General features: G+C 41.2%; 1 protein-coding gene across 15 annotated transcripts in view; it reads right to left on the bottom strand.

Annotated features, from left to right (window-relative positions):
* SIPA1L1 (signal induced proliferation associated 1 like 1) overlaps window positions 1–4,130 on the bottom strand; it is a 229,065-nt gene extending 224,935 nt beyond the window's left edge. For 8 of the 15 annotated variants that reach the window (XM_068946115.1, XM_068946114.1, XM_068946102.1 and 5 more), the window contains exon 1: window positions 3,865–3,978. The gene's annotated coding sequence lies outside the window, so the exon portion shown is untranslated. Of the gene's footprint in view, window positions 1–3,864 lie in introns of all 15 variants that reach the window. The other 7 variants (XM_068946105.1, XM_068946104.1, XM_068946111.1 and 4 more) reach the window with 4 other exon arrangements.
* Between the last annotated feature and the right edge of the window lie 11,269 nt (window positions 4,131–15,399).

Consider the following 15,399-nt stretch of genomic DNA (forward strand, 5'->3'; position numbering starts at 1 on the left):
GCCTTCCGTTAACCGTTCCTGGTAAGGGTCCAAACCCAGAAAACACTGAGAGTTTTTCATTAAACAGAGACTATCTCATCTCTTACACAGTCATAAAATGCCACTTTTAAAACATTCAGCTTGATAGCCCTCATTCAAACATTAAACAGTACTCAGTGAAATCTAACAATTAGACTATTTAAATGTTCCTATTTAGAGAGGTATACTTGAAGTCAAGCCACTGAAGTCATATCTCCCTGGAAACATAAAACACAGAACAATATAACACTTCTTGTCCTCTCTCACAGAAAGATATTTAACATATGACTAGTTTTACATGCCAAATCAGTTAAGCCAGACCTAACAGATGTTACTATATACATACATTCACTGATAAAAGTGACTGACTGCACTTATTATTGATGCATTTATGGTGCAACTTATTAACAAAAAGCTAAACCAACAGGTTTCAGAATCTTCCATCTTTTAGAAAACCAAGAGGAAAAAAAAAAAGATACAGGTTGCTTCCGAGAAATTAGCTAAAAATTCATTGCATATTAATACCAAGGAATTATGTAAAAGCAATCTTACTTCATCAATGCTAGAACAGTAAAATTCCAATCTATAAAATAATGAAAAAAAATGCACCTTATGGACTGGAAGAAAATCCACTCCTACAAAAGTAAACAGAACAAAAATCTAAAGATTGAATATCTTCTTGTATTTTGCTTTGTCTGCTTCTTTATCAAAGACAATGAAATCAAATCTTACCAACTTTTTAAATTAAGGAGCTGCTGAGCAATAGAAGGAGTCTGGGGGAAAAAAAAAAAAAATCAAGAAAGCCAAGGAAACAACAGATCAAAAGTTTGCCAGCTAGCCAACATGTAGATTCAATGAGAATGAATTTAAACCTCTGAAAATGTCAGCATTAGGGAAACCAACTTGTGTGACTGAAATTTTGATGAGGGGAGACTACAACTGCTTCTTCACCCCAGTTGGGTACCCAGGATTTCTAACGAGGAGTAGTAAGAATTGAATAGTTATCAGCAGTCCCCTTGCTGAAAGGATTAAACTGCTGATACAGAGAAAACTGTTCCTTTTTCTTGTCTACAATAGGCATGCTACAGGACAAAACAGAAAGCAGAATAGAAAAGAAATTCAAATGGGCCTCAACCCTTTCTCTGACTAGCCTAGCTCTTTTTCCCCCCAACGTATTTCCAAAATGATCTCCCTTTACTGGAAGAATGCAGTCTCACTCAAAATTAAACTAACCGATAGGCTTTACAGGAGAACAAAACCTATATTAACTGTTTTAAGAATATAAATATTCCAACCTTAGAAATAAGATGTGCTTAAAAGTGTAATTAATAATTCTGAAAATGAATGGAAAATTTAAGGAACATGCTTGAGACACATTTACAAAACCGAGGAGACAACAAGAGCTACACACAAACAAAAAGTTCTTGAGGTACCAGCAGAATACTTGTAAGATAATAAAAAAAAGCACTTTGAAAACCTGAAAATAGAAGCCATATTCGGACACGGCTTTAGAACAACAGCTATCCAAAAGTTACTCCCAAATCTTAATCCTCAAAACACTTAAGAAAAACATCAGAGGAGGAAAAACCCTCCAACACTGGCACCAATCATGCATGAGTGAAGTGACAATCAAACATTTTATTACAGAAAATGAAGTTTGAGTTTCATATTTCCATATTGAATTTCTATTCCCTATTGCAGCTCTTCCCTTTTACAGGTCTGTACTAGAGCCTATTTCCACACCTGCGAGTCTTAGCCAACCAGTTTTCTCAATCTTAAAATAAAGTCACAGCTAACGTCCCATTTTGCTTCTTGCACTATGATCTGAAAATTTCTCTGAACCCTAACCGAGCTAAGTATGCCTATCCCAAGTAGTTATGCTAGAACCAAGCACCTTTTTAGCACAGTAACACCTTCCCTTTGCACTGTTGAGCAACTAAGTGCACATCCTTTAGCCACCTGGCCAGAAGGAAATCCTGCTGAAAGGAAAAATTCTGTTCCTAGTTACCTATCAATAAGCAGGAGACAGTATTTACATAAAACATTCAGTCATTAAAGCTTTTCTTTTTTAAACTTCACCTAAACCGAACACACAACATGTTTTTATAAGAGTTAAACAAAAAAAAAGAAAAACTCCCAGGTTCCCACAGTGTTTCTGGATTAGTAACTGGCATGATGTCTGACAGCCTAAAGCATCAAAGCCTTGACAGTGAAATACAACTTCCAAATCTGTTACAGCTGACATAAAATTCCACCTCAGTACTTTCACCTTCCTCTCCCACCACTCCATCTGAACGGAGACTGAGGTTGGCTTAACTATACCTTCCAAGTAAATAGCGGCTAGACTTTCCACCAGAGAATATACAGACATATATTATTCAGTTAGCACTTACACTGACAACAGGCAAGAACCATGGTGGGCAGGAATTGTCTTCCCATCTATAAAACTGCTTTAAGCCTTTAATTTTAAGGAAGCTAATGCTTAATTCCCATAATTAATGAGGGAAAGAAAAGGACCTCAATCAACATTCCATGGTGAAAGGACTGCTTTCTAAAGAAAACGCCAATCTGAGTTTATCCATACAGATCTGGAACCTAATGAAATCTGACACCTTTACTCCAAAAACAAATTTGCATTGTATTATCAGCTAAGGCTCCAGGCTCACAGATGCGCTTACTTCCGCCCACAGTAAAGGGTTCACTGAAACAGCATTGCTAAAATATTAAATGCGTGCAATATTTCAAAAGGACATTTTGTAAGTAATATTCCTAAAGAGGGACACAGAGACATTTTGGGGATAAAAAAAACCATGCCTCCTCCATCTAAAACATACTGATGCTGTAGCCAAGGTTACACAAGGAGATCTTCATTTAAGTTGAGCAATTCCCATTTTGTATCACTGCTTTACCAGACACGAATGGGTGAATTTCTCATGAAATGAGCTGAATCTACATCACAGTCGTTCCGTGCACGTAATAACATTTATTTTTAAATATGGCATGAGAGAACTAACGCCAGGACTTCACGAAATATAAAATGGGGGGGGGGGGGGAAGAGCAAACAAACTCAGCTGAGGAAGGTTATCCCCCTCTCCTCCGCCAGCACCTCCTCCTCGCTCTCCCTCACACCCAGTCCAAGGCATTCCCTGGGTCGCACTTCTCCAGACTCCGAGTGAAGAAACGAACCACCTCCAGGTATTTCGTTCCTCCGCTCCCTCTCTCATGAACTAAGCGGCCACAACCCCCCCCCCACCGGCACTGCCTTTGAGTTACCTAACTGCTATCATCGTTGTGGTCTCAGCAGCGGCTCAAAACAAAAAACAGAGCGACTGCACCCTCGCCGGCTATCAAAGATAAATAAATAAACAGACAGACAGGCAGATATGAAGTAAAACTTACGACGCCTAGTAAGTTCAAGACCTGAAGTCAAAAAACACCGTGCCGCTCTCCAGCGGGAGCGCGTCTCCCCGGCCCCGGAGAGAGGCGGGCAGGGAGCCCCGCTCCGCTCCGCTCCGCAGGAGCTGCGCGCCCCTCCGCCCGCCCCCGCCGCCCGGCTCCGGCTCCGGCTGGGCGCTCGGGGCCGCCGCCGCCTCTGCCCGGGGCTCGGCGGCGAGGCGGAGCGCGGTGCCGCGGCGGGAGCGGGCACCGCCGCCCAGGTCTGCCCCGTGCCCGGCGCACCGCACTCCGCGGCCGCGCAGCGCCGGGGCTCGCTCCCCGCGCCCGGCCGGCAGCGCTACCGCAGCTTCCCCGCGCCCGGCCCCGCAGGAGCACACGGGGGAGGAGGGCGCGGGACCCTCCCCCGCCGTTGCCCGCCCGCCCGGCTCGGCGCTCCCGCTCGCAACTCACCTAACAAAGTTGCGGCGGCCGCCGGCGGCTCGGCTCGGCTCGGCGCGACGCGGCTGGGCTGAGCGCGGCGCTGCTCCCCGCCCGCGCCCGGGATGAGCTCACCCCGCTCCGCCCGCCGCAGCTCTCGCGAGAGGGGCTGCCCGCCCGCTCTCCGACGGGCGGGGAAGCGGCCTCCGCACGCGTCGCTATAGCAACGGGCAAGCCGCCGGGCCTAGCCGGCGGCTGCAGCCTGCGCCCGGCGCGGGGCTCGCCCGGCTCCTTCCCCCGCGGCGGGCGGGCGGCAGCCGCCTACACCTCGCCTCGGCCCCTCCCTTCCGGCGGGGCCCGATCCGGCCCGCTGAGGCCGCCCATGAGTTTCGAGGCTCGGAGCCGGCGTGGGTGGAGGTGCCGCGGGCGGCTGCGCTGCGGTGCCTGTCCGCAGAGGGTGCCCCGCACGCAGGGCTGGGGAGCTGGTGGCGTGGCGCCGGGCTCCTCAAACCCGCCGCGTTATCCCGTGCGGTTTGATGCCGCCTCTCTCATGGCCACAGCCCAGCGCAAGGTGACCGACTCAAGGTCGCAGAGGTCCCAGAACAGCAAGGACTGATTTCAGAGCTCAGGCTTTTTTTTTTTTTTCTCCCCTCTCTCTTTTTTTTTGGTCATTACATCACATTGCAACCTTCTGGAGGCGTGCAGGGATGGACACACGGACAAAACCTCGCAGCGCTATGCAGGTAGCATTATATCGAGCTCTTTTGCTGCCGATCAAATGAAGCTGTGTTGGATTATCTAGAGAGAGGATTTGGATAACAAGTTAATGACATAGGTAGGCGCGTGAAAAACATGAACGTACATCATCTCTTTTTATGCAGGAAAGCTACACCCGTTTCATATGGCCAAAGTTTTGGACACAGTCAGCTGTAGGTGACCCTTTCTGGCTCCTGCACGGGTTGTCATTACCGTCCTTGCCTTGACAGAACATTAACAATCTCAGTAAAACTAATACAACTGAAGCTTTCCCTGAGCTGCCTCTGTAATTAGGACACTCCCTCAAAACATCTCAGATTTGGGCTGGCCAAGTTCCAGCAGCATGCAACACAGCCATAGCTGGAGCAAGTGAGTTGTGGCGAGCAGCTGCTGGCTTGCTGAGACGTTCACTTCACCCACGTTCACTTTCCAGGAACGTTTGGGCAGTAAAGACCTACCGACGAGGCTTACGTATGGATCCAAATGACGTGCAAGCTTCCAAGGATCTTCCTAATGGATCTTTATCACTCCTGTTTAAATACCATGGTGTTAGGTACTCTAAAAATACCTGGATAGACTTCCAGAGAGTAATAACTACCTTATAGGGTCTCCTGCTTGAGGTCATGACTGCAGCAGGTGTTATGAGGGTTGCAGAAACACTCCCTATCTCGTATTGCGAAGCAGGAAGAATGTTCTAGATGGATGAGGAAACGATCCCAGTGCTGGGATCTTAACAATCTAGAAAAATGAATAGGAATGTTTTAGGTATCTAAATATGCTTATATCATCCATCGGAAAAGCTCAATATTTTACATAAATGAAGAGAAAGAGTTTTTAAAAGGCAACTTTAGTCCCCCTCCAAACAGGCTTGTAGTCTTCACATACATGAATACAGCTGTGTCGGATGTGATTACAGCATCAGGAAGCATGCTGCATGATTACTCAATTTGTCTTCATTAGAAGAACTGGGTTGCAATAAATCCAGATAGTGAAGCTATAGCTTGCAAGCTCTTTAACGAGGTTCAGTGGCTAGTACGTTCCCAGACCTCTCCTATACTATTTCTTCATTCACATCTGACGTGTCAGGTCATATGATAAGGGAGATATCCACAAGGGTCACATAGGGAGGGAGAGGCTCTGACACTAAGCACGAGCCTGGCGTACGTGCTACCTGCGCATAAGGCCCCGGTGGATGCCCACACCCTTGGCTGTGGTACAGCTGCCTCCTGCTGCTGCTCCAGGACCCCCGAAATCTTCCACTGAGTCATGGGTCAAAGAGGCGAATGTCTAGCAGTGCACAGGGTCTTGGCAGGGCTGCCAGCGCACAAGACACTTCACCCGCTTCTGCCTCTGCTCACGGTCTGGAGCGTGGTTAGGAGAGTAGCAACATTCAGGAGTAATGCGTGTTCTCACAGGCTTCAGCATATCCAGGACTCATTTCTTTTCCTTATGTGGAAGTATAAACATTTTGGGGCCTTTACAATTAAGTAATAAGTAACTAGGTTTTGGGTTGGGTTGTTTTTTTGAGACGAGTTTAGAATTTACATCTTGCCTATGTAAGAAAATTGTCAGAACGGCCAGTCTAGAACAGCTCACTGAGTGGACGTTTACTGTGGGCTAAGAGGGTTTTTATTCCAAAATAATTACCTTGCCTCAATAACGCACAATTAATTCCAGAATAAAAGCACTTTTCTTACTTTTAATAGAATACTCACACATAGGCCTCTCCTGGAATAGCTGCTGTAGGTTAAATGATGCACAGTAGTTGTTTCAGTCAGTTTCCCTCTGTAGACAAGCCCTAAAAGCCCTAAGAATTTCTGGATGCTAATCCTTCTTCTGCCACTAATTTGCTGTGTAACCTTGGGCAAGTCACTTCATTTCTGTTTTAATATTCTCATTTAAACAGAAAGGGAAAATGATACAGTTATTTACCTCAGAGGAGTGAGGTGAGAGTTAATTCATTAACATTTATGTTGCTCTCCAAAGGTCTGGAGTTATGAAAGGGTAAGTAGTAGGACTGTTTCTGATTAGAGCTGGCCAGGGCTCCTGGGAGCAGAGGGAAAATTTGACTAAGAATCTGAACCACCCTGCACGAGAATGCATTGTTTATTCACTGATGAACAAGGGACATGTGAAAATTTGTATACAGCACACACTCCTTCAAGAAGGAAAGCATTGCAATTTGGGTATACAGTTGTGCCAGAGAGCTAGATGAGGTGATTCACATATAGATGACTTGCAAGAACCCAAGATCAGCGAGTTTCAGCATAGGGAAAAAGGTCCATCTTCTCATTCATGGTTCCAGGAGGTCAGTATAATTGGTGAAGGTTTTAGGGCCCTAGAGTATTTTCTAACATTATTGGCTTGGAGGTTTTAGAGGATTCTTTTTAATATGCATCATTTCAGTGATCCAGTTTATAGTACCTAAACAGTTATGCTGTCATTACAAAAGACAGACTACAGCACAGGGGACAGGAATGAGAAGCAACTTCTTAAGCCAGCTTTGGCAGAAAGGCAGTAAATGTCTTGTGAGCTATAACTCCTGTGTTCTTTTTTTCACTAACAGGCCTTCCCTGACATGAACTACAGAGAAACACCGTCTGACTGCACCAGTTAAAACTCTTTGCAACCAATATTGTCAACTTTGAACTCTACTACTCTTTAAGGGACGTCACAGACACTTTAAAGCAACCCTCTGTCTTGCTTACGTAAATTCACCCTGAAATAAATCTGCTCCATTTAATTGGCACGGGTTATAAATAACTGGGCTTAAAGTATTTGAAGTAATTAAAACTCAAGATGAAAAATAGACATTATCTAGAAGTGAAAAAACGGCAGGATATTGTAATAAATACAGGGAAATGCTTCTGACTTTGGCATATTGCTCTGCACATAACTATTGAAGGATTTATCTCAAGAAAAGTTTTGAAAAGAAAGAAAGGATGCAAGGGCATTTAAAACAAAGAAGAAGCATGGAAGAAACTGTGAGGGTGAGCATGAAGGGTGGTGCAAAGGGACTGTTAAGTAGTAAGCGTGAAATTAAATGATCAGTGTCAAGTTCAGCAGGCCAGAAATGTGACTTATCAGCTGTATGTGGGATCACAGAGGCACACACACACATTTTGGTTTTCTCTTGCCAAGCCTGTCTGTCCTGCTCTGCGGTCAGTAGGCTCTTTCTCATAATTTGCAAGGATCTGCATCATTCTTTTGAATGGCAGTGGACTGCCTAGCCACTAGAGTAATGAAGAAAGGTTCAGAAACTGTACTAATGGGAGTCACTTAGTACATAGACAGCTATATAATCCTCAGAAGAGAAATTATGTTTTTTAGTCCTTGATCTAAGGGCTGTTTCTATCTTTTAGAAAGAATACTTTCTAGATGATATTCAGAAACTGACCAAAGAAGATGGCTCAGGACTGACTTTTCTGCTCTTTCTCTAGCACAAGAAATCCTATATTCTTTTCTAGCCAGTGGCAGAATGTCAGCAGAAGTGGTGGAGATGCTCCCACCAAGAACAGCTCACGACAGCATGCTCAAGGCATGAGCCTGGGAAGTCAGAGCTGTAGTTGGAGACTCATCTGGTCCAGAAAGAACTGTAACCCAAGTGTCCCATATCCTGGGCACGTTTCTGTCCTCTGTGGCAGAAAAGGGCAGCTCCTCATCTGCTGACATCTCAAAATGAAAGAGTGACCTCTCCATTCTACTTGTAAAGGAAGGTCATATGCATCTATCTAGAGCAAAGAATTCCAAGCTCTGAATACTAAAGCACAGATACATCTCCTGGTCTTATCTTGGACTTTAATACGTGACTTATTTAAAAAGAGAGGAAAACAAAAAGCAGTACCCTTAGTGAATGTACCCTAGTAACATTAAGCAGAATTCTCAAACAAACTTGAATGATACATTCTAAAGAAAGAAGCAAATAAAAAAGCCTTCAGATACATTTCATTTTTGTATGTCTATAATTCCAGATGACTATTTTCTGAACTATTTTGCATGCAATTAGTCTGGAATATGGTTTTCTAGCTCTCAGGATTCTGAACAAAATATAGAATGACATGGTTATTAACCTTTGGGAAATCTCTCCTACACAGCACAGAATTAAATTCTACAGAAAACTGACTAACATTGGGAGAAATTCCAAATGACTTACCACTCATTTGTTTGATGGATAGTTGGGCTAGCTATCACTTTTTCACAGAGCTGCCAATCACTCTGGGTTATGGGATGTACTCTGAGTACTCTCTTAGAATCATAAATTGCTGTCACTTCCATTGCTTAAATTGTTATGGAAGGAACAATTACTCTGTAGAGAAGGAGATGGTACTGTTTCCAAGGGAGGGTAATGTTGTGGGATCAGGAGCTTTGACTTTTCAGCAGAATCAGTTTTCTTCTAATATGACATTTAAAGGGATGTTACCAGTTTGGACATCTGTTCTGTCTGAGGATTTCTCTCCTTGCTGATGTTGACACTCAAACTGAAGATCACCAAAACAGAGAGGAGGAAATTGTTATATCAGTTTGTTTATTCTGCATTTGGCAAGTCTCTGAATTCTCAATTTCGTTCTTTCCATAGCAAAGGGTGTTAGTCATTGTGTTGTTTGTCCTAGTATTTCATATAGCAAGAGGAAGAGGGAAAAATACTTTGTGATTCCTGAAATCCAAAAACTGACAAGATTCTGGAGCGTGGCTAAAATATGAAATTATTTTCCATGCTCTTTTGAAAGAGTTAAAAGCCCCCTATAGTTATTATGCATATTATATAAGTATATTTACACTGACAGAGTGCATGAAGCCAACAAAGCAAGTTATGCTAAAAGGCTATATTTCTATTTTAGTATAACTGCATCAGTTATACAGGTGCTGCAGCAATTTATATTTTCAGTACTGCATTATCTTAGAAAAACTATACAAAGGTAAACCTCAAATTTTAGGTTGAGGATGACCTTTCAACAAATTCAGCTTTCTGAGTCTGGGATTTTGCCATAAGGCACACGACTAAAAACCAACAAAATATGTGGCCTGCTCTTAGCAAGCAAAATCCAGGAAACTGAACTGAAATCAAGAGGCATTTCTTATAACTTGCAAGAGGAAACTTGACTCATAGCAGTTTGACTTACTACATAAATTTTGCTAGGCTGCCATAGCCTAGATTAGTTCAAGCACCCGCAGTTTTCATCTTCATTATTGTGCCTATAATGATTCTGCTTTTCCCATGATGGAATTATCATTTCCAGCCGGAAATGGTCAAGTATTATGTCTCTAAAGTGTGAGTACCATAAATTTCAACACAAGGCCGTCCAAGCCAGTCCTACTGATTCCATGGGAATTCCTATAATAAATTACCTGGAACAGTAGCTAGAATTGTATGATTACAGTCAACAGTAGAAGTGACTGCATTTCCATGACAAATGAAGATGAGTTTGACTTACCTGAAAAGCACTTTAAAATCAAGACTATAATAGGGAAGACACAAGCAGAGGGAGTGTTTTTCAGAAGGCTCTTCTGTTCTGATACTTTAGTTTCCTAGCCAAGGCAGTTAATATACTACATACCAATGTATAAGTGTTATGCCTCTGGAATTATTCATCACACCTCCTTTTCCTCAGAGCTGAAAGTATCCATGCCCTCATCAAAACCCAGACATTTTCTGAAATCAATGTTGTAATTATAGAATGAACTAGTTACACTATGAGTGTAGTCTACTACATATAGTCTACTTACAGCATCAGCATGATGTACGTGTGAATACCTGGCACAATAAACCACAGCATTACGGCATGCAGATTCTTAATTTTCTTAGAAATTCCGAATGCATTCAGAACAAACGAAAAAGAAACAGAAAAAAGGTATTTTACATTTTGAAAGTGACAGTTCTTATAAGCAGATCTGTCACTAGTGCTTTCCTGTCCCGAGGAATTAAGCAACCTAGTAATTATGACCTTCTAGGACCATAAGCCAGATAAAGTTGTTTCAAGAATAGAAATGTAATTACTAGAATTTTGTAAGCATTTATTTTCCCTTTCAATATGGTCCTGTAAATCTTTCATTGTAGAAAAATGTAACTTTGAAAAACAGTAACCACATTCCCTTCAAAGTGATAATTTGTCTAGGTCGTATTATCACACTAATAGGAACTTTTTTACTGAGCCATATTTCAGAAAGGAGAAGTAAAAAGGACACCGGAACCAAGGTATAGCTCTAGCCATTTTGTACTAGATACTTCTGTTACACTTTTCTTTTAGGGATTATGAAGTGCTTTTTCCATGCAAATATAAAGAAAGATCATAGCATGCCTATGAGATAACTTGATATTATTTTCCCTGTTTTACCAAAAGGGAGGATGATGCACGAAGAAATTAAGCAATCTGCCCAAGATTATTATGCTCATCTGTTGCAGAGACAGCTATAAAACCTTGGAGTTTTGATTTCTAGCATTAGCAATAGCAAAAGTTCTCTACAGAACTACTTCTTCACTCCGATACTCTGAAAAATCAGAATTTCCCCACCCCCAGTATCCCTTCCATAGAGTTTCTCATAAAAGGGGTGACTTTGTCTTCAGCCACCACCCCTTGTTAGGTTCCAGGCGGACTTTCTGCCTCCACAAGATTTGAAAATCCTGTTACACGATTCAGAAGTTCTGACAACCCTTACCTGGAAGAGAGTGATGATAAATTAGGATCTCAGTAAGATCACTTTTCACAGTCCAAAACTCAGTATCCACTTTCCTCTTCACTTTCTCCAAATTGCTGCACGTTAGGCTTCAGCTCCTTTGAGGTCATCTTCCAGATGTTTTGCCAAGGAGATCTTCACTGAAAAAGGAGCACATTAGAACTTCCATTGTAATTAGAGTTCGGCTTAGAACTGCAATAAGAATTCAACTTAAGGATAAGTAGGCAATATATTTAGAAAATGAAGTAATGTTCAAAGGAAAAGTGCAGGGTATGCACACACTTTTTTTCCTTTACAGTTCATATTTCATAGGAAATAAACAAAAGAGGGAGAACTGCAGTTTTATCTTATGCCATCGTACTTCACCTCTGGACTCTTCAGCATGTTGTAAGGTTACAAATATGTGTATCATTCTAGCAAGTTTTTTATTAACTAGTCATGGTATGAGAACATTTATATTAACATATAGTCACTGCCAGGGAAAAGGCAGAAACTAAGAGTTTAAGTAAATCAATGAATATATGACATATTTCTTTTCAGTAATGCAACTGCACCAATATAGATTTATTTTTGCTGGTAAAGAAGAAAACAAGGCTTTGACCTAGCACAGAGCTCCTCCTAGTCCTGGAGGCTTTGAAAGTGTCCTGTAGCCTGAAAACAATATTCTTTGGGGTAATCCTCTTGCTGCTTGAAAAACCTTTTCTTCTCAGGGATAAGAAATTTGATCTTGCCTATCCATCCTTGCTCTGCTTTCACAGAAGTCTCTCAAGTAGGATCAGTAAAATAGAATTTTTTATTATAAATGGTGGTTTCAGAGTACAGAACCTGGTTTGTTGGTACAACTGTTCATGGAATGATGAATGGTTTTAAAATTAGTTTATATAGTCAGGAAACTTTCATTTACAGGAGGAAGCCCAAGCAGATTTTCCTAAACCTTAGCTGGATGTGACACAGAGCTTATTGACCATGAATACCAGGCTTGGGCTTTGAGAGCCTGAGGTATTGACAAAGATTTTCAAATTATCAAATTTAAGATTGTCAAATCCCAGTGACATTACAAGTTCAGAAAAAATACACCAGGGTTTGTAAAACTGGGTTTCTGGCAATTCTCTGGGGGAAGAGAGCTGAGGAAAAAAAATTCCCTGGAGACCCTGTTTTAAGAAAAAATCCTCTGCAATTGCCAGGGTACCATTAAGCTAGATCTTAGAATCCCAGCCAAACCCCTGCTGCCAAAATGTGCTTTCCATTTCAGTGAAAACAGAGAGGGAAAATATTTCAATCTTTTTCCATTTTCAAAAACTGAAAACAATTGATTTTAAGAGGCAAAAGTTTTTTAAACTAAATGAAAGGTTGTATTTGATTTCCATCCAAAGAAAAGGTAGCAGCTCTACGTAATGCCCAAGAAAACTTATTTAAGAAATTAATGGGGCTAATTGATATGTGTGAATACATTCCCTTCCATTAAATTCAGAGAAAGAGTGCATTATACTCTTCGTGGTTCAGGTCTAGAGCAACTGACATGCTTGTATTTCAGGCTGTTGTCATAACTGTAGACTTCCCTGTCCCAGTTTCTGGTCAATAAATCCTTACGCTTCTTTTTCAGTTTTCTGATACCCCTTCTGGGATTTAAATCTAAGCCTGTTTGTCTTATTGAGATATCTCAGTGACATTATTGCTCACCCCTTCTCAAGAGGTTTTCTCCTGCTTTGAATGGCCTAGGACACCAAATATTTTCAGCTCAGGTTCTATAGATATTTTAAGTTTTGATAAAATATTATCCTTCTTTTCCAAATTTTAAGCTTTTTGGCTTTGAAAAAAAAAAGATTTTTAAATGCCATTTAGCAGAATATCTGTTAGCTCAGTTGCTATGTCCCTCAAGTCATCTAATGACACAGATGGATTTGTTGATCTATTTATGAGGCGTATGGATGACATGACTTTCTGTCATGACATTTTCCTTGAAAATTTTAAAATTTTTGCATTTTATCACGATTTTATTTTTTATGGTGTGTTTCTCTACCTGGGATACACATAAAGGTTCCACTCCTGCCCTGTTAGGCAAATATTTCTGTTAAATTTGCAGTAATTATATTTTTTTTGCATGATATTGTATGGTGGAGTTAATTTCTTTTCCTTTTAGTGAAGAAATCTAGTTGAATCACGGTAACAATGAGTCATATTAATCTGAGACATCTGCTGATAACCCCTGAAGACACTGTATTTCAACAGTGCAACAATTCATAGCCCTTGCACGAAACAAACAGGGAACATTAATGGATTAGTAACATTTATATTCTGGCCTCCTGGGTTCTCTAGACTCAATAGAAATGTAAGCATAGTGTGAAAATGAGGTAAGCGTTAGATGTCTAGACATCCTATACATGGCTGTTCTCCGTGGTAATTGTCGGGGGTTAGTCATTAGAAAATCAGCAGGTTAAAGCTTCATGAAAGTGGCATTGTTGGCAATGCCCTCCAAATTGAACAGGACAGTTGTAAACACAGTAACGCTTTTTTTCCTAGCTTGTACCTCTTCCCTAAATACTACCTTGGGCTTTACTGAGACTGGACTTTCAAAATGACAGGAAATCAGTGTCATGTACTGCCTTTTCTAGTTTTTTTCCCCCCCTCTTTATGTCCTATCTTTATGGCTTCCTCATTATTATGTATTGACACGTAGCCTAAAAAACAGGTTCTTAAGCTGATGGTTGTTCTACTGGGAGTAGCAGTCAGTGTTTGAAAATTAATTTATATTAATAATTTTAGGCCTTGGTGTAACAAACACAACAATTACGCAAAGAGAAAGGAACAAATAACATTGTGCATATTTTTGCAAGCAATCAAATAGTTTATGATTGTACATGATGATAGCAACTGAAAATGCACATGCAATAATTTCACAGGTTTGTGTCCTGTTGCAAATTCTCCAGTAATTTTTTTTCTTCCATCACTTTTAAGAAACAGGGACAAAAGTTACTCAGTGAAATCCATCACCACCATAAAATTTGACGGACAGAGTTTGTTGTGATTTCTGCTGGTTTAACAGGAATCAGACTCCTGCTCTAACAGCAGAGAAACACGTTTAGTTAGAGATAAGGTATGGTTGCAAGTGGAAGACTCCTTTCCCTCTGCTTTTAGATAGGTCCCTGCTGCCCTTTTAAAAAGCATAAACACGCAATTAATGCAAGCACATACAGTGGAATATCCTGATGTTCTCTTCTAGGCAGGCCTTTAGAACTGTAGTGCTGTTGTTCTTTGTGGATGTTAAACTTCCCATAACTTTTCTGACTGTCTTCAGTATTTGCACAAACACCTTTGGCTCAAACTTCCTCTCCTCCATTGTATAATGTTCTATATTGGTCTATACCCTTCATTTTGGAGGTGGCAATATTGATCTGGGCCCTTTTTGTGTCAATCTGTACATATTGTCGGAGCTTAATGAACATGAAAGCTCAGTTCAGTGGGAGTGATTACTCATCTTGCCCTGACAGGAACGGAATCAGGTTTGTAGAGTGCATTGTGGTTCTTGGCACACCTTTACCATTTACAATAATTTCTTATTGAAAGTAGCAGGATTTCTAGGTAAAATGGCAAAGTTATATGGCACGAGTAACCTTGCCGTTGAAGCTACCGAGAAACCAGTCGTTACTCTGTCAGGATAATTTTTTTATGCTGTTTACCATTTACCATTTTTTTATACCGTAACCCTAAAGCGTTGTTTGCCAGTCACTCCAACATCAAAGCTCAGAACAGGTAAGAAGAAGAAATTCTCTATTTGCTATTTATTTAGACTGTTATCTTTTATGGCTGGAGGATTGAAAAAACATATTTGAAAAAAATTAAATACAGTCATTAACTTTGCTTTTATGGACTGGCCTCCTGGTCTGCTGATGGCATTCTGTGCAGCTACAGCTAAATTCAATTTCAGTTATTTGATTTTAAGAATGCTGCCTGAAGAATGGCTACTCTGTAGCTACCTCTATTGGCTGATCAAATATGAAAGGATATCCTTTCCCATCTCTTTCCCTAGAGAACATGCACATGCTTAGCTTTAATAATGAGTAGACCCACAGAATTTACTTAGTCCTACTCACAACTCATGTGCTCAGAGTTCAAATCACTGTGTGAAGTTGAAATGTGAAC

Source organism: Struthio camelus, chromosome 5 (genome assembly GCF_040807025.1).
Source record: "Struthio camelus isolate bStrCam1 chromosome 5, bStrCam1.hap1, whole genome shotgun sequence".
Classification (NCBI taxonomy): domain Eukaryota; kingdom Metazoa; phylum Chordata; class Aves; order Struthioniformes; family Struthionidae; genus Struthio; species Struthio camelus.